The 18,632-nt window shown below is 43.8% G+C and overlaps 1 protein-coding gene across 5 annotated transcripts in view; it reads left to right on the top strand.

Annotated features, from left to right (window-relative positions):
- Positions 1-135: 135 nt before the first annotated feature.
- The window catches only part of LOC110468659 (uncharacterized), a 199,837-nt gene continuing 181,340 nt past the window's right edge, over positions 136-18,632 (top strand). For all 5 annotated transcript variants that reach the window (XR_014955976.1, XR_014955975.1, XR_014955978.1 and 2 more), the window contains exon 1: positions 136-18,413. The gene's annotated coding sequence lies outside the window, so the exon portion shown is untranslated. The remainder of the gene's footprint in view (positions 18,414-18,632) is intronic.

The following is an 18,632-nucleotide window of genomic DNA, read 5'->3' as shown; positions in this document are numbered from 1 at the left end:
CAGGTCTTTTCTGTGAACTTGTGGACTGTTTCTAAAATGTGGAATTCCTTGTAATTTCTGACTATGAGAGTGTCATTGTGCCTACCTTTTTTGTGCTGCTGTGGGTTGTTTTGAGTAGAAATTGGGTATTTAATTTCCTAGGATACGTGCAGTTTGTATTGACTAGAATGTCTAAAAGTCAAGGTACGTTAGCTAGAGGTGGACTTGGAAGTGTAGAAAACTGGACTATAGGCTCAGGATGTGGGGTTCCCCTATTGTCACTTATTATGTCCTACTATCTTATTGCCTTCCTTGCAGTGACCCCTCCTGTCCTGGAGAAACGCACGTGATCTTAATGTGCTCTTATAACAGTTGTATGGCATTTTGGGGACAAGCTTGATAGGACAGGTTTGTGACTGCACATATATGTGTTTGATCCCCTTAAGCATCAAGAAGCAGCCAGAGGTGGTGCACATCTCTGCTTGCTGTTGTGCTGTGCAGATAGCTGTCCTCTGTGACCAGCCTGCCTTAGGAATGTTTACTGGCATAGTTGTGCTGGTTTTCTTCCCCACTCCACAGCTACCTTGCAGTGCTGGCAAGTGTTCTGTGTGGACACAGTTGTATTGGCATAGAAATGCTTCTGCCAGTATAGCCTGTGTTGTGCTGAGGACTAATAAAAAGACTCCTTTTACTTCTTCTGATGTAACTGCCTCTACTTCCAAGTTACTGATGCCAGGGTAGTGGTAGAACTTTTCTAGGCCTTCTGGGCTGCCACATTCAGTGTTTTCATTTCTTGCCTCTGTGGCTGTTTCTCCTTGCTCTGATGAGGATATTTCCTCTTTGTCAATAATGCGGTTTGCTGTTGTGTCAGAAATAGTAGGGGGAAAGGAGGGCTAGAAAGGACTTCACAGATAGAGAAGGGTGTCTCTGCAGGCTGCTGCAACACAGCACATGCAGGGTTAAATGTATAGCTAATGTTTCCCTGGCTTTTGAATTCTTCCACTTGGAGCAATAGGCAGGATGGTGAATGAGTCCATGCCTTCAACCCTTCTACCCGGGTGCTCTCCTTTATTGTTCTGTGTCTGAACTTCTTGTTTGGACAACTAGTGAGATGTTTACAAGGAAACAGCTTTTTTCCAGAGAGTCAATCCAAGTAGGATTTTACGCACCCCCTTCTGTTCATTAGTCACCTCCTTATCCCTGCTACTTTCCTTGTGCATGACAGTCCACCTCCTTCTGTGGTTTGTTGGCTACACCCCTCCGCTTTGTCCACTTTCCAAGGGGGATCATGCATGATCTAAGTTAGCTGGTACTTAAACAGAGAGATGCTCTTAGAGAGGAGGGAGATAAGGAGGATTTGCTACTCCCAGCCTGCCAGCAGAGTTACAATAGCAGATATGGAAAAATACTGACTTCACTGAAAACAGTTCATGTGCTTGGCATATCTGCAAAGGCAACATTTCCAGAGTTTTGTAGTGACATGTGAAACTCCAGGTTAAATCAGAAGCTGGCCTGCAGATTTAAAGTAGGGTGACTGAATTTGTCTGAGTGCAAGCGTCTCTCTGCTGTACACAGCCTCCTCCTCCCACCTCCTTTGTTTAATACATTTTTTAAAGGAGCTGTTTCTCAAACTCACAGATCAGTATGAAGATGACCTATATTGCAACTTGGGCTATGTTCCTTCATTATAATATTACGGAATTTGCTATTTTTTCTTCACTGTCCTTTGTGGTTATTTCCAATGTGGGTGACTTGATCTTTTTCACCATGGTGGAGATAGAAAGGGCTGCCATACATCTTCCTAAGTGGTTGGTCAGCTTTGAGCAAATAACAGTCAGGTATGTTAGTTCTGGATAAATGAGGCTGCATTAGGTGTAACAGCAAAGATAGGTTTAACCATCACCCTCTGCCTTCCCGATTAATGGTCAGGAGATACTGGAGCTGTCAGCTTCTGTACTGGTGTTCACCAAGATGAGTGAAATTTATTTGCAGTCCCAAATGTGCTCTAAGCTCAGTGAGTATCAAAAGCCCCTGTGCAGGTCTACCATGCTTTGCTACTCTGTGATTTCTCCATGGGCAATTAATTTCTAGCTCATGTTCAAGGCAGGTTTTCTCTTTAGAGTAACACGAGAGGGAAGAAACAGAGATGCAAATACACCCATATCTGCATGAAGTTGCTGTAACCAAATTCTGCCAGATACTCAAGCTGCATAAGAGAGCAATCATGTAATCCTATAGAAGTGTTTGAGTTGGAAGGGACCTAAAAAATCACCTAGTTCCAAGCCACTGTTACTGGGCAGAGTCTCATTCATTGATGTTACCAGCCACCTCTAAAACAGTACTCCTGTGAAATTAAGGTAAGATAAAAGAAAAGAGCCAACATTATTTTCCTTTAATTCTCCCAATTGCCATGGAAGTGGGATTAAAGAGAACTCAGGTCTTTCCCAGTCCCTTGTTGAGCAGTGTTTCTGGGGAAATGCTAGTGGTTAGTATGATCTAGTGCTTCAGTACTTCACAAATCCCATTTCCCAAGCTGTACAGGTGGGCTAAAAGATAACAGAGAGGATACTTTAATATAAAGGCACAGATTGTATTAGGTGTACCAGAGACAAGTACAGCAAACGAGTGCTGAAACTAGGACAGGGACTCAGAGTTTTTTCTTAGTTTTATTCAATGTACTGTGCTCCTTCCAGCACATCCTGCTGTTTGTTTTGGGTGATGTAAAGGGTCAGTAGCTCCTGTGAAGTTACATCTAGCCCTGCTGTCAGAGGTGTTGAGCTGCCCTTGGCTGTGTTACTGGCCATACCTGTGGGCCAAGGATGTGCATATATACAATCAACAACTTCTCCAAGGACCAGAGTAATGACTTGGTTGAAGAGACTGATGTTCACTGTGGTGCAGGAGAAGCCACGTCCTGCCCTTGGCGTGCACAGCTCTGCAGCTGCTGCTTTCTCTGACGTGCAAGGGAGATATTGAACGCAATTCCTTTCCACTCTGAACGTGTGCAACCCCCCAAAGAGAGTGAAGTGCTGGAACAGCCAGCGGATGTGTGGTTGGCTGTGCTGGCCAGCCTGGTGGAGAAAGGCATCTGGCTATGCCGAGTGGATGCTATCCCAGCAATACCATCCAGCTATCCCAGCAGTACCAGGACACTTCAGAGGGAACATGCAATTCCTTGTGTTTCTTTTTTAAATAAACCAAAATGAATTGCAGAGATAGTGCTATCTAAGCGACTCCCCTAACACTACACCTTAGAAATGAGTTTTGTGTTGTAGGTGATGCTCTGATAGGCACTAGGGACAGGTTCCTGTAGATTACAAAGGTACTGAGTCTTGTAACCATTTGTTGTCACCTGAGCCTTGCTATGTGACCTCAGAGGGTTCAGCACAGCTAACCACAGTAAGTGGTTAGACAGAAATCTGTTGCAAGATTTATCTGCTGTGTTACCCAAACTATAGAATCATAGAATGGTTTGGATTGGATTGGATTGGAAGGAAGCTTTAAAAATTGTCTAGTCCATCAATCTTGCAATGAGCAGGGATGCCTTCATCTAGATCAGGTTATTCAGAGCGCAGTCCAACAAGTCCTTGAATGTTTCTAGGAATGGGGCATCCACCACCTCTCTGGGAAAACTGTTCCAGTGTTATACCATCCACATGGTAAAAATCTTCCTTACATTTAATCTGCACTGACCCTCTTCTAGTTTCAAACCATTACCCCTGGTCCTATTGCAACAGTCCCTGCTAAAAAAATCTATCCCCATCTTTCTTGTAGGCTGCCTTTCAATACTGAAATACTGCAATGAGGTCTCCAGAGTCCACTCAAGGTTGAACAACCCCAATTTGCTCAGCCTTTCCTCACAGGAGAGGTGTTTCACCCTTCTAATCTCTTTGTGCCCCAATTCAGAAGCAAGACCTTGCACCTGGCCTTGCTCAATCTCACAAGATTCCCATTTCTTGATCTTGTCCAGATCCCTCTGAATGGCATCCCATCCCTCAGGTATGTCAATGCATCACTCAGCTCCCATACTGGGACTCCCAAATTATGCATTGGGTGACAGAAAATTGTATTCAATGATTTGATCTACTCTTGACCCACTACCAGCAGCAGTGCTGAGTGAATGAAGCAGTAGGAAAATTTGGCTTACTTTATCCAAAGTGGATTTGCTGCGGAAAATACCTTCATGGCTGGGGAATTCCTGCACCTTCCAGGTTATCCCAATGACATCAAAGCTGGGGTTTTTATTTCAGGAGAAGTATTTTACTTATTTGGATTTTCAGGCTGTAGGACAGGCTATTGCTTCTTCAGCTCTGCTGTGTTTGTGGAACAACTCGCAGAGAGTGGTGAGGGTTGGAGAGAGGACGTCTGCTCAATGTGTGCAGCAGGGCAGGCTACACAAAGCAAACACTATTTTTCCTGAGAGGACTGAAAGCTTGTAAAACCATTATCTTGACAATGCTGCTTTCTCCTGAAGTAGAGTTCAAGGACTGCTCAGAGTCCAATTTAAAGCAGTTGTCTGCGAATGGCTTTCCAGGGTGGCTTACATGCCAAGGCTCGTAGGTGCCACGGCTAAAAAGGAACATTGTGATAATCCCTTTTGACCTCCTGAATGACACACACCATAAAATTTCATGCTGTACTTTCTGTGCATAGGCCAGAAACTTGTGGTTGAATGTTACCTGGAATAGATTTCAAGGTTTGAACTTGACCAGCATTGCAGGACCAAGTAATTTTCCTTGAATAGGCTGGGCCCAAACAGCAGGAAAGTCACCAACATGTTGTCATTTGTCCTGTGAATTACGCAGAGTGGTGGTAATAAGGAAAACTGAGCGTTGCTGCTCAGGAATCATGTGTTTGTAGAGAAGGGAAGTAATTTCTGTAAATATTATTTTCTTTAAATGCAAAAGGTTTTAGACTAGATAAGATGACATAGTGGTTAAGCCATTTCTTCTGAAGTGATTTATGACTGTTTAGACAGCATTTAGCTCTTTGTGTATAGTATGGCTTATCAAAGTGTGTGCTGCTGTTGTGGACACACCCAGCTTTCAGAATTTGGGAAGTATATCACAGTCACTTATTCTGTGGCTTGAGAACAAAGTAATTAGGGCCTGGTCCAAAACTCATTGTTTTTAATTACAAAACAGGACTAATTATCAGTCTCTTAACCTTTCCTGCGTTCCGCTATTAGAAAATGCTGCAAATAAAAAGTGATTAAGATTTGTGCTGCGGAGAATTAGGCAGTGCATTTTCTTCTGTGGTGACTGGGATGCTGGATGTTCACACACAGTGTTTTAGACAGCAAGTAGGTCTTGCTTGGGGTCTAGCCCTTAGTGCTATCTGTGTTTCATTTTCCAAAGTTCTTGTTTCAGCAGTCAGACCAATGTCAGTGATTCAAGGCTTGGAAAACTTCCACTCAAAAAAAAAAAAAAAAAAAAAAAGGCTTGGGAAACTCCCTGTGTTGATTTGTGATTTAGAAGTATTTTGACTCTTGCCTGTCTGTATGCGCCTGGAAAAGAAAAATTTCTCAGAGGCAGAGCATAGTTTAGTGTAGCTAAAAAAGTGAAATGAGCAGCCTAGAAAGGGAATGGCTGTGATGTGGGCAGGTGTTATTCTCCTAAATGGAGGGAGAAGCCAGGGAGTTGTTCTGGATGATGTCTGTGTGGTGCATTTCTCGTGAGTCCATGCTGAAAACACAGAGCTGTTGAAGGTTTCTTAGGTCATGAAGAGAGCCTGCTGCAGACTGAGCTGTGCCAGTGCTTGCACACATGGTAAACCCAGTGTGTGGTGTCTCACAACAGCTGTCAAAGACTGGTCGTCATACCCAGAGTCTCTAAACATCCTGTTTATCCTTGCAAGGAGGAACACTTGATTGAAAGATAAATACAAAAAAAAAAACCCCAAAAAACAAAAAACCAACAACAAAATAAAACAAAACCCAACCCCAAAACTGGTGCTAGGAACAACATTTGCCCTTGGGCTAACAAACCTGAAAACAAAAGAAAATAAACATAGGATGGAGGCAAACACATTTCCACACAAGCCCAAATTCAAAAAGGGATTTAGGAGCTGAGCTTGTTTTGGCATGCTTGAAAAAGAAAAAGCCATCTGGGTGCCAGGATTCTTAGGGCTCTGTATGTGCGTGTGTGTGCAGCAGGGTAAGAGCACAGGAAGAGATGGGGTGTCTGTGGTGATGTGAGGGGGAAATGGCAGACATTGGAGCTGCTGGAATGTTTTATACAGGGTCACCCGTGGGGCATAGCTTGCACATTTTTTTTTTTTTTAATTAAACATGCCAAGAAAAAAAATCTTTGAGTTGGCAGCAAGATTTTTTTTTTCTTCTTCTTCTCCCTCTGTTTGTTGTTCATTTGTCACTGCACTGGAGGTCTGTTTACTTTGCTCAAGAGAATGAGGGACCCAAGAGACACTGCTCTGCATGCGAAGTTTTTATGGAAGGGGCTAGAAGAAGAGAAGGGCAGGAACTTTCAAGCCTTTTGAAACAGAGGTGGGCTGTTTCTTTTGCTTCTTTGCCCAATGTATGTTGGGCCTGATGCTGCTACTGCTTGTGCAGATGGAGCTGGGTCCTGGACTTCAAACACAGGTCCTGTTGTTAAGGGCTGATCAGGCAAATCTCCACAGGGTCAGTGTGAGGAGGCCTAAGGTGCCCTAAGACTTGATGTTGAAACTCTGTGTTGCTCTAACACTGTGGTGCTCCCCACTCTGCCCATGGGATCTCTCCTGGTAGGTTGCTTTCAAACTGGAGATGATGCTCCTCTCTCCCAGCACCTCCCTGTTGACTCTTCTGAATGAAGTTTGGGATGAATTCATGAACGTGCCATTAAAATAATGTCATGGATGAAGCAAGGCAGCCCTTCATTCCAGGGATTTAGTGTTTTGAAGGGGACTTTTCCAGAGCTGTGTGGCAGCCTGCTGCTGCTGCTCTTTGTTGCTTTTGATGACTCAGTGAACTTCTGAATGCTTCAGTTTCTCCAGATGGGCTTAATAGTGATTGTGACCTGACTGGAGATCCAACAGAGGAGAGAAAGTGGAGATCTATGTTACTTTTGCTTGCTGGCATCTCAGTGGATGAGGCTGCTTTGTCTGACTGGATCTTCATATCTCACAGTTCTGAAACATCTAGAACAGAAACTAAGGGTGCTTATTCACAAGTAGGGGTGAATGTCTTTAGATTAGCAGATGGGCACATCCCATATTTATTTGCATGTACATTCTTCTGGTTCTGGGCACTGAGAGCAGTGGCATGTGGCCAGCAGAGTTCTGCAGTGTGAGACAGGGCAAGGGAATGGCTAATGAAAGCAATGGCTAATTCCACTGGAGCAGGTTTTAGAGTTAAGTGGTGTTCTTCCATTTGGAATTTTTCTTATCCTTTTTGACTGGTGAAAGAGGACAGGAGCTGATGGGTGTGCCTATGGCCTTGGTCTTGTGTTAAGAGCAGATGTTTTCGGACTCAAGTCAGTTCTGTATTGCCCCATGCATCCCAGAGCAGAGGTTTCAAGCAACAGAAGGAGTTGACTCCTTTTATCTCCATGTTCCCTGTTTGAATTGATGGGAAAGCTGCTCAGCAATCCCAGGACATCTTTCCCTGTTGCAAAGGTTCCCTTAAATACTGGGATACACCATGTTGTTTTGGCCACTTTGTCTCCAAGAGGAGGGGGAGTGAAGAAGCCAGCTGTGATTGTAGAAAGACCCCTTGTGAAAAGACATTGAAAACCCTTTAAAATACTAATTCTAGGAAAGACAGAAATTAGAAGAAATTATTATTAGAGATGAACTATGCAGAATCCCTTTATGTTATATGGGAATGGGAGCTGTCAGAAACAAAAAAGAAGACAAGATAGAAACTGACATAAAATGTTTTCACTCGGCAGTGGGTTAGATTAGTGTTGTGCAATTCTTTGCCACAAAATATCAGGGCCAAGAACTTTGCTAGATGCAGGCACACTGACTGTTTCTGTGGATAACCAAGATATCAGGGAGCTAATGGTAATATTAAAAGAACAAGAGTTTTGGGAAGTTGTCGGTGCCACGTGCGTCAAGGCACAAGCTGAATCCAGCAGATGGAGACGGGAAGAGATTTACTTATTTCAGAAGTGAAATAGTCTGTCAGCTGCCTCTTGCAGGGTTTCTTTTCCTGACCTTTGGATCAGCCTCTGTTGTGTTGCAGAATCTGAGCCGAGATGGAGCTTGGGAAAGACATCAGGCTTGGCAGCTGTCTCAGCTACAGTACTTCCAGTTATGTGGTAGACCCTGTGGGGAGGTAGAGCACCCTTCTGCATTCTTCAGCTGCCAGTTGTGAACGTCATGATTTCCCCCTGCCCCCAAAAGAAAGCTCATTTCTGTGGCCTGGGAATCGGGAGAGTGAATTCCCAAACTGGGCTGGGTCAATTCCATAGCATCTTTCTGCCTTCATTTTGTGTCATAGAAATTATCTAGTGGTGATCACTCTCCTCTGGACCCCTCTTGTCTTTCTGGCTAAGATCTAGGTGTCCTTAAGTGAAAAGGGCCCCTCCTTTCCCTCTTTGGTGGAGTATGACACACTACACAAAATATTGATGTACTGAGGTCAAAAGCTTGTTTCATAATTTGCTTTTTTTAAAAGTAATTAATTTAGCTATCTGGAAAAAGTACCAGAGCAACTCTGAACACCTTAGCTGTAGAGCTGTGCTGTTCAATAACAATTTCTCAGTAAAAGAGCTGTTTTGTTTTTATTGTATTTTCTTTTCACTGCTTTTGATAGCTATAAACAACCTCTGTATGGAGCATATCTTGAAACTTTGGACCAGCTGGGTGAGAGGCCTTCATATCAATTTCAAGCCTGTGGAGAAGAGAGCACAACAGGTCCCTGAGTGCTCCAGCCACTTCCTGCCTGCCAAGGAATGCTGGAAACAGAGGTCATTATTGCACAAGTAATTAAAGGTTCATCAGCCCTACCTCTCTGATTGCTCAAGGCCATTGTAGTAAGGGACAAATACTCCTGCTTGCCCACTGTTATTTGTTTTCTGCTTGCTGTTTTCCTTGGCTTGAGAAGAATTATGAAGACTCTTGAGTAGGATCTGGGAGTGCTGTGGTCTAATGCATTTGGCTGTGGCCCTGGGTATGTTGTGGATCACTCTAGTACTGAGAAATAGAGTGCCTTCAGGGCCCCCTTCTCTTCCTGCTTTTCCCCAAGATCCAGACACCAGAGAGATGGCTTTCAAAAGGCAGGTCCATGTTGCCCAGGCCCTGGCACAGGGTGGGGAAAGAAGCCCAAGCTGGGGGAGGTCTGTAGAATTGTGCCTCTGGATAGCTGAATTTCATCCTACTCTCTTATTCGCAGACATGGGGATTTTACTCCATCTGAGCTGTACTCCAAAAATGTGAAACTGACTTATAGTGGGAGGGTTTCCTATGAATTTTCTTAAAGGGATTAATTTCTCTTCCTGTGGTTTGAACTCTGAAGTTCACATTTTTGCGTGTTTTCTCTCCATTACAGTATGCAAGAAATTGATTTGTCTTTTAAATAGACTCCGAGACTCACTTATGAGCAGAGGCCTCTTGAAAAAAAAAAAAAAAAAAGGAAGTAAGTACCAAATATTTTGTATCTTTGACAGAATCACATGAGCAGGGCAGACTGAAAAACACACCTTTTAACCATCTGTCCCTCAAGATCTGGAGAGTCTTTAAGGAGCACAGCCCACAGACATGGGAAGTCATGTTGCAGTCCTCCAGTTTTCCTTCTGTGGTTGAATATTTGTCATCACTAGCAAAAGAAATGAGCCCCCATTGTGCTGAATCTCCTTGTGCTTCAAGAGCCCACCATGCTCCTGAGAAGAAAAAGAGAGCTGGCTTTTGGCCCCTTTGGTCCAGTAACATTGTGAATGAGCCTCACAGAATAGCTGATACCGGGTGGACATTTCCCTCCCTCCTGGGAGTGTAAAAGGGGATTGAGCTTGGACTGCAGCCCAAAAACCTCCTTGTGAGTGAAGACATTTTCTGAGAGCCCGGCTTCAGGGTCTTGGCTTTAGCTCAGACACAGCTTGAAGGGCATGTGTTGGGTAGGCAGATGGAGCGGGTGATGGAGATGATCTGCTGAAGAAGTGTGGAATGAGGAGAGGAGTGACAAAAGGGCAGCCGTGTGGTTGACCCTGTGAAAGTGGAGGAGGGGAAGAACTCATCTCAAAAGGAGCACGGACCCAGCAGCAAAATTGCCTGGAACATGAGGCTGAGGCAGAAAAGGCTTGGTGGAATGATTAGAGCTGAGGTTACTCTATGTGTGTCTGCAGGGGAGTTGAATAACTCCTTGGTCAGTCTGCAGGGGCTGTCTAATGAACAGTCCTGTGCCAGTCACAGCCCAGGATGCTCCAAGGTAACACTAATCCTGCTGCAGAGTGGAGGGGTGTCTCCAGAGGTCCCAGGGGTACTGCATCTCCACACGTGAACGCAGCCCCCAGTGTGGCAGCCTTATGAGAGACACTGTGTAATGGCCTGTTTTGAATTTGTATTTCATTTGCCTCCCATATGGGATCAGTTTTTCCCTTTTCTTTATTTTTTTTAATAGCGTTTTTCCTAGTCATAATAATCAGTGTTTCCCTGCCTTCTCCCCTTCATTTTTCACAGCTGGCTTTCATTGGTTTCAGTCCTGCAGATGCTCCTTCAGACCCAGAAGAAGGGGCAAAGGTTCTTTTCCTTTTCAGCGCGGGGCAGACAGCCATGCCGGAGGGCTGGGGGAGGCTGGCGCTCCCGGACTACTCTTTGCTGTAGCCCCAGCTGGCCTCTTGTGCATCTGGTGAGGTTTGCCAAATTGCAAGATAATTTCTCTGCCAAAGGCCTGGGGAAGATCACAAGCAGTTGATGGCGTGCATGCCCCTTCTCTTGTGCCGCTCAAAAACAACAGTTCCTGCAAGCAAGAGGGGCAGGATCCCCAAACACCTCGTGCTCACAGGCTGTGAGGACAAAGGGCCAGAGTGCATCTGCAGAGAGTGTGCTGACACTGACTCAGACGTGTGGGTCTGTGAGCCATCAGGCTTGCAGCAACTGCAGCCCCACGGGTCTGACCGCGCGGCGGCCACGGTTCTGTGTGCGGGGCGTGATTAACCTGCACAACCCTGAGTTGTGCTCCGCCAAAAGGAGCTGGCGGGGGCACCATGCACACCCTGAGTGCACCAACTGCCACGGGGGAAAGAAAATAGCTATTGGATGGGCAGGCAGGATTCCCTGATTGTTTTAGAGCATGAGTCAAACACAAATCACATGGCAGAAAGGAGAAACTTCCCTTGGAGGCAACTTAATCCACAGCTGCCTGATGTGGGGTTTCTAGCAACTTCCTTCAAAGCAGCTTGTGCTGGTCACTGTCGGAGATGGACGGTTGAGTTGACAGTCATTCAGCTGATCTGTTATGGCTATTCCTGCATTCCAGGCACCATCCAAGAGAATGAGACACAGCATTGCACAAGACCAAAAGAAAGTAAATGTTTACAGGCACAACGCACATTTCAGCTTGTTACATGTTCCTGAGCAGTGAAAGAAATGAAACAATAATTAAAAAAGGTCCCAAGTCTCAGTGTGTATCTTGGCTCGCAGCACTGTTCTCTTGGAGTGCTGCCTCTGCCTCTCTCTGATCCCAGCCTGAGCAGTACCACTGGGTCATTGCATCCAGGTCAAGGTCTTTCCAGTTACTCCAAGTACGTCCCCTTTCTGAGAACTGCAAGAGCCTTTTGGTGAGGTGATTTTACGGTTTGTGATGGAGTTGGGTGCTTGATGTTTTCCCAGCACCCAGTCATACTGGGATCTCCCAGGAGATATTTGCCTTGGATGTCCAAAGTGTCAGAGTAGGGGAAGTTATAGATGGATTTATTCCTATGGGAGAAGGGTGGAGAAAGTAGCAGAGCACAAGAGTGGTGGACATTTAAATAATTTGTTCCTTGAATGATCTCTTTTTAATGGTCTAGCTTGTCTTTGTGTGTGCTCAGGGAAGAAATTAGGGTTCAATGAAGCAGATGTAGTGAAGGGCTGTGTTGGCACATCTGACAGCTGTTCCAGCTGGACAGCAGCCACCTCTGCTCTCCTGCTCTGAGCACAGGGCTCTGAGCACAGGTCACAGCACAGCTCGAAGGATGGCATGTCTCCTGGCCGTGAGTCAGGTGGGTGCAGGAGAGAAGACATCCTCTGCTCTGGCACTCTTTTCCCAAGGAGAAAAGTAGGCCAGCTAGGGGGAGTTGTTTTGCATGAAAGGGTGAAGCAATGGAGTCCTTCTCTTGAGAACAAGGAAATGGAGAGAGAGTGGAGGGGTGACTGAAACACCCTTGCCCCCAGAGCTTGACAGTGCCTCCTGCCAAGCTGTGAAGTTCTTGCAGCATCATCTTGGCCTTCACACCAAGAGAACTTTTGTCACCCTGCAAGTCAGTCCCTGGCAAGGAAAAAGGCCTTTTTAGTAATGCTCAGCCCACCATGCACATGGCACAGGGAGACAGACCTCCCTCCATGCGTGCGTTACCCTCGGCTCGGGCGTAGACTTGATATTCCCATATGAGCAATAGCTATAGCTGCTGACTCACATCACTTTTCTTGGTTCTCTCATTTCAGCACTGAGCTGGCCAGATATTATTCATTTTATTTGAGTTGTCTGCTGAAGGTATAAATGTCTAGGCTTCCTGTTAGGAACAGATGAAGTCCAAAAGGCACAAGGTAAATGTGCAACAGACTGTTTGAGAGCATGCCTACAGCGCTGACTAGGGTCCGTGCATCAGGCAGAACAAACGTCCACAGCCACTGCTGAGTCTGCAGATAGGTTGGATTTGTTGTTTTGTTTGCCACATAAAGGGTACTTTTAAGAGGTGGCAGCTATGTGGCCTCTTGTTTTATGTGACTGAATTATTTAAAGGCCTTGTTGTTTGGGGGAAATGCTGACTTTTCTGTAAGGCAGGTTACAACTTGCTTGTCTGCAGAATTCTGTTAAAGTTTTTCTCTATCCTTGGGAAAACCAGGTTTTATTTTAGACTTGCCAGAGCATTCTGAAGGCAAATGGCAGTACTTGAATGAAGTCAGGGGAAGGAAGAAAATAGCTCTTCAGTCACTAAATTATGAAAAATTATTCTGATTTAGGCATCTGATATTTGTGTTCATTTTACTCAGAAACAACTTATCACCAGCTCCTCAAAGCTTTTACATCGTTAAATCTCCTCATTAAATTGGATGGTGACTACTGTTGAGGAGAATACAAAAATCTGTGTACCATTATAAACCCTCACTCGCTCTTACAGAACGTGTAGGGAATCTAGCCTGGGAGTTAAGGTCCCAGCTAGTCCTGTCACCAATGATGGGAAGTTTCCGTGGATATAGTACACAGCAAAAACAGATGGGAATGATGACATTTCTCTAACTGAGAACTATCCAAAATCTTCCAGTAAAGATTATCTGCTTTGGTCTTACTGGGGTAGTAAAGGCCTGTGTTTGTAAAGCGGAAGAGCCAGCTTTTCAGAAGTCTTTTTTTTTTTTTTACAGAATGCTTGACACACAAGCCATAATTCTCGGATTCTGGTTCCCTTGTTAAGTCCTCCTGCTTTCAGATTCTTGGAGCTAATTTTCATTGACAATAGGAACATTCCTTGAAAAATGCTGATGTAATGAAGTACGTGCTACTTGAGATTAAAAGATTTATTCAGTGACTCCTTTGTGAAACTTTTGTGAAGTGTCTTAACATTTTAATGTTTCTCCAACTGCCAACAAAATCTCATTGCACCACACAGTTTGCAACATTAGTCAGATTTTGACACAGGCTCACGCAAGAGGCAGTTTTCACAGTCAGGAATCATAAAATGTTAAAGAAATTGCTATTATTTGAAAACTAGACACAGTTCAGTGAAGCAGATGGACTTGCTAACAGTGACTTAGGAGGTCTGTAGCACAGCTGTGTTGACACGGATTATAGACAATCAAAATTGTATATAAAGAGCATGCCTTAGTTTTAGTTTTTAAGCATATTGCTAACATTTAATGAACTGTGTAACCTTATATGGTTTATGTATTTTTGTACTGTAGCTGCAAGTTATGCTAAGGCCCTGACTAAACCTTCCCAGAAATCTGTATTGCTATTTGTAATGCAGGCACACAGACTGAGTGCCAATAGGCCTTTGATTGAATCTTGATTAATGTAAATATGTTAAGCCTGTAGGTGCCATTCTAGCCCAGGAAGCTTCTTATAGCTTTTAACCATGTCCACATCAGAATTAGAGCCTCTTTGCTTCAGATAATTTCCAAAGACCATCTGAAGAATGTTTGGACTGGCTTGTGAAGGATCAGGGATAGAGACATTTTCTGAAGCCCCTGGCTGGCTTGTTTGCAACACCATCCCAATAAAAATTAAGCCCTCAAACACAAACTTAGGAAAGGAAAGAAGAAAACATAATTCTGATATATTTCACAACCATACTCTGATCCCAGGAGAAAGATTGGGTAAGAAACACTGATCTTTCTTACATATCTGTCTGCAAAGTTTTCCGTAGTTCTCTTTTATTAGCAAGTTCTCCTGGATTAGGTGAGCAAGTTGCCTAATTGTTTCAATGCAGTGCTTTAACTTCAATTGGTCCTCATCTAAGCAACAGAGAGGGGATGTAGGAGCACAGCATTTAACCAAAAGGAAAATGGGATGTGTGGCGGGAGAAGGAAAGCCCCATGAAGTATGGTAAATTGCAGTGGGATCTAGATGGATGAGATGGATCAAAGCACTGAGTTCTCCTCCTGGCTCTGGTGTTTGGTAACATCTGGTGCTTTAATACCTGTTTTGATAGCAAAATTTGCAGATCTTCGTTTGCCAAGGAAATGTGCTGAACATGCATACGTGTGTGGAATGGGACAAGGCAGCTCCAGCATGGGGGTCAGCTTCTTCCAAGGTAAATCTTTGTGGGAATAACCTTCCTGAGCTACACTGCTGTCAATACTTAGAATTGTGCCACTGAGCAAACACTGACTGCGTGTGATGAGAAAGAGGAATAACTGAAAGGAAGCATCCTTCCTGGTATGGTAATGCTCTTCAGTATCTTCTCCTTGCATATGGCTTCTTCAAAGTAAAGACAGTGGACATAAGTGTGCAGGTGTGACCTATATGCAAAATAAGTTATTTGTATCTCCTTCCACACCTTGCTGTCCAGACTCCATGGTTGTTGTACTATTGCTGCTCTGAGGAGTCTGCCCTTATCATGAAGGGAAGGATTTTAATCTCTGATTCCCTGATTTTACCTGATTTTAGAGGTGGACAATTCCACTTCTTTATGTAGTGTCTTGTAAGGCATTAACAGCAAAGAGTGTGTGGCTTTTCTCTTTTTTTTTCTCCATTCTCCCGTTCCTTCAATCTTTGTTTTGTTTCAGCTGTCCTATCACATGTTGGAGCCCAGGAGCCAGGGAGAGCCCACTTGGCTGCTTGACTTCTCAAGAATTGCAGAATAGGCCTGTGCAGCCTGAACCTGTCTGTTTTTAATGGGATGTGTCCAAGGTATGGTTTCTTACCATATCTGGCATGACTGGATCACAGTTACACCTACTGGTGTATTTTCTGTATCATCATATTTCTGCTGTTTCCTATGCTTTATTTTTCTATGCTTTATTTTTCTTTCTTCTTCCTATACTACAGTATTCTTGCAACACATGCAAAAAAATGAACAAAAATTATTGCAGGACTTGGTGTGGGCACATGGCCATTTTGCTGCAAATATTTTCAAATTAAAGCTATTTAATATTTTTTTTTAAATCCTGTCTGCCTTTAAAAGCCATAGTGTCTTAATTTGTGTTTCCCATAAAATCACATGTCTTCAGCCAGTGTTAATAGATTAATTATTGCCTTAAGTGACAGAAGAAAAGAAAAAATGATGGAACCATATCTCCCTCTAACACCTGAGTTCTGGAGGTCACGAGAGATATCATACCTGCAGCTGTGTCCCTGTAGTCCCAGCTCTTTATAGCTCTTTATTTTTAAACGGAAGTATTATTTCCCAATCTCAGAAAACAATCCAGAGAGTGAATTGTGAAAAATTTTCTATATCTTTCCCTTGACAGCATTTGCTGGGGTTCTGACTCTGCATGTTGGAGGACCACCTTGATTGTTTTTGGTTTTGCTCTGCAGGTCTGTCCTTTTTATTTTGAGGAGAGGGGGGAACAAAAAAAAGAAAAAAAAAAAAAAAAAGAGAGAGAGACATTCCAACAGCCTTAGAGCATGCCAAAGCTGATGCTGCTGCAGCTGGAAAGGTATCTGATCATACTTGGTTAATAGCCCAGAAGAGTTTGCTCAACATGCCCCAGCTCCTCCCAAAGATTCAGTCCATGGCATGGTGTAGGCCAGGGAACAATACTTTTGAAGCCCTAATATGTAATATCAATACAGCCTGTACTAGGGATCCTTAAAAATCAATCATCTCTGGATCAGGTAGATTTTTTATGGTAAGACACAAATAGCAGAGTGTGGATGAGCTGAGTCGTCCTGCACGTGATCTCTTCTTTGCCTTTTCTGCCCTGTTCAGCGTAACTCGAGAATTTGATCTGATCTCCTCTGTGGCCTATAAAATCATAAATAAGAGCTTTAGAGACGCCTCTCTAATTAAAGTTGAATTGAATTTTGTGCTTCAAGCATGACTTAAACATTTATTACTCATGAAAAATTATACCATATCCTCTCCAACTTATGCCAAGCATTCTTTGAGTACCAAATGAGAATTTTTTGAGATTTTTTTTTTTATTTCTTGCTTTTGCAATAGGAATTGAAAAGGGATCTGATATGCAATCCGTGCACACAGGGATAAATTTTAAAACCAATTTGCCTTAAGCCATTAAGAAAATGTATCTCGAAACCTTCTCTCACTGTGCTATCTGTCCACTTCCTGGATTTAACTCCAGGCTTATTGACTATGATGGGAGGACTCCCAGATACTTCACTAACTTTGATTGCATTGTCCTTCTACCATTCAACTTTCCTTTGCTTCTGTGGAAGGAACTGCTCTAATTTCCTAGTCAAAGTCCAAATTTGAGACTGAAATTGCTGTGTGAGCATTATACTCATTAGAAGTACCCAAAAGGAGCCTGGAAAACCACGCTGTTTGATTTAGACATGGACAGTGATATGGTTGGCAGCAGACACAAGTTCCAAAAATAGCAATTTGTGTTAGATATTAGGAAAAAAATGCCTGTCACTTCGAGGATTGTGGAACACAAGAGTAGGAGCCCACAGATGATGTGGGGTTGATATCCTTGGGAATATTCTGAACCTGAATGGGCAAGGTCTAGCACAAACTCTTCTTAGCTGGCCCTGCTTCAAATAGGATGTGGGACTGGACAATTTCAAGAGATCATTTGTGACTTGGAATGGTCTCTGATACTAAGGTGTACCGCTTCTGGGGTGTACGGGATGAACCTGCTGAGACCACAAATAGTCCTTAATTGCAAAGTTATACAAGGTTCAGTCATGGTTGACAAGCATGAACACTGGAAGGATGTGAGGGAAAGAAACTAGATAAACAGTTTTTGACCTGTGTTTGAAAAGCCTACAGTTTAGGGGTGAAAAGTTGATTAAAAAGCAAATCTATTGTCTGTGAATTTCCATTTGCAGAAGATGTGTCTACTGGAAGAACCTTTAGCAGTCAAAAAGGACTGAAACATCGAGTAGGACTCTTCAGGCTGAGATACAGTGAAGATGCAGCCCAAATGACCTTGGTAAAGTGGGGGAGACTGTTCCTATGTCCTTTTTTTTCCCCATGAACATGCCTATCCCTGATGAGTTTGTGATTTGACTATGGGGACAGGGAATAGAGACGAAAAAGCAGAAGGTGTGCTTTTGGCTGAAAATATAAAACTCATGAAAATTGTTCACCTGTGTTTCTCTGTTCAAGGGGAGTGTGGAAGGAACTTCTCTGGCAATGCAGGAGAGAACTAAGATATTAAGATACACATGAATTAAGCATGGCTGAGAAAATACAAGGTTAATCTGCAAACCTAAAGGATTAATTTATTGCCATTATTTCTCTTATTTTGCTTTATGCTTACTGTGTGCCTTTCTTGAATTTGGTCTCTCCTTTAAAAAAAAAAAAAAACTTGTAAATTTTCTAGTGGCCTGAAAGACTCTTTATTTTTTTTTTTTTAAGAAAACAGTCTGCAGAATAATCGTCTCTTCTAGGCAAACAAATGTTATCTCCAGAATAAAACATGCATACACGAGGAAATTCCATTGAAGAGAGGGAAAAAGCTTAGTTGGCTTGGGCCCCTTTCAGCATGATCTGATATACAGTATGTTATCCTCAGATGATCTGTTATTATCTTCCTCCCCTGAGCCATGTGTCAGCATCCACATGTGTGTGAGCAGCTGAAACTGTCCTTTGAACTTGCCACTGGCAGACTGACAGCAGGCTGGGGTTGGGTGCAGCACCTGTCCAAGTGGCTGACCAGCTCTGTCACCTCAGGTAGGTGACTCCAAGTCCCTGTTCCCTTTCCCGTCCCGTTCTGCTAGGTGTGGTGCCCTGAGCGCCTCTGCCCGCTGCAACGCGGTGCCAAGGTGGCTCCAGCCCTTGGAGGGCTGTGGCTGTGTCAGTGTGACACCTCAGCAAAGCCAAGCAGCTCAGGAGGCTGGCTGGGCTTGGCTTTGGGCCATGTGGATGTGGCTCTCCTCGCTCTTCAGAGTA

This window comes from Lonchura striata, chromosome 5 (genome assembly GCF_050655825.1).
Source record: "Lonchura striata isolate lonStrDom1 chromosome 5, ASM5065582v1, whole genome shotgun sequence".
In the NCBI taxonomy this organism is placed as follows: domain Eukaryota; kingdom Metazoa; phylum Chordata; class Aves; order Passeriformes; family Estrildidae; genus Lonchura; species Lonchura striata.
The sequence above is the reverse complement of the archived record's forward strand: the minus strand, read 5'-3'. Positions and strand labels throughout refer to the sequence as shown.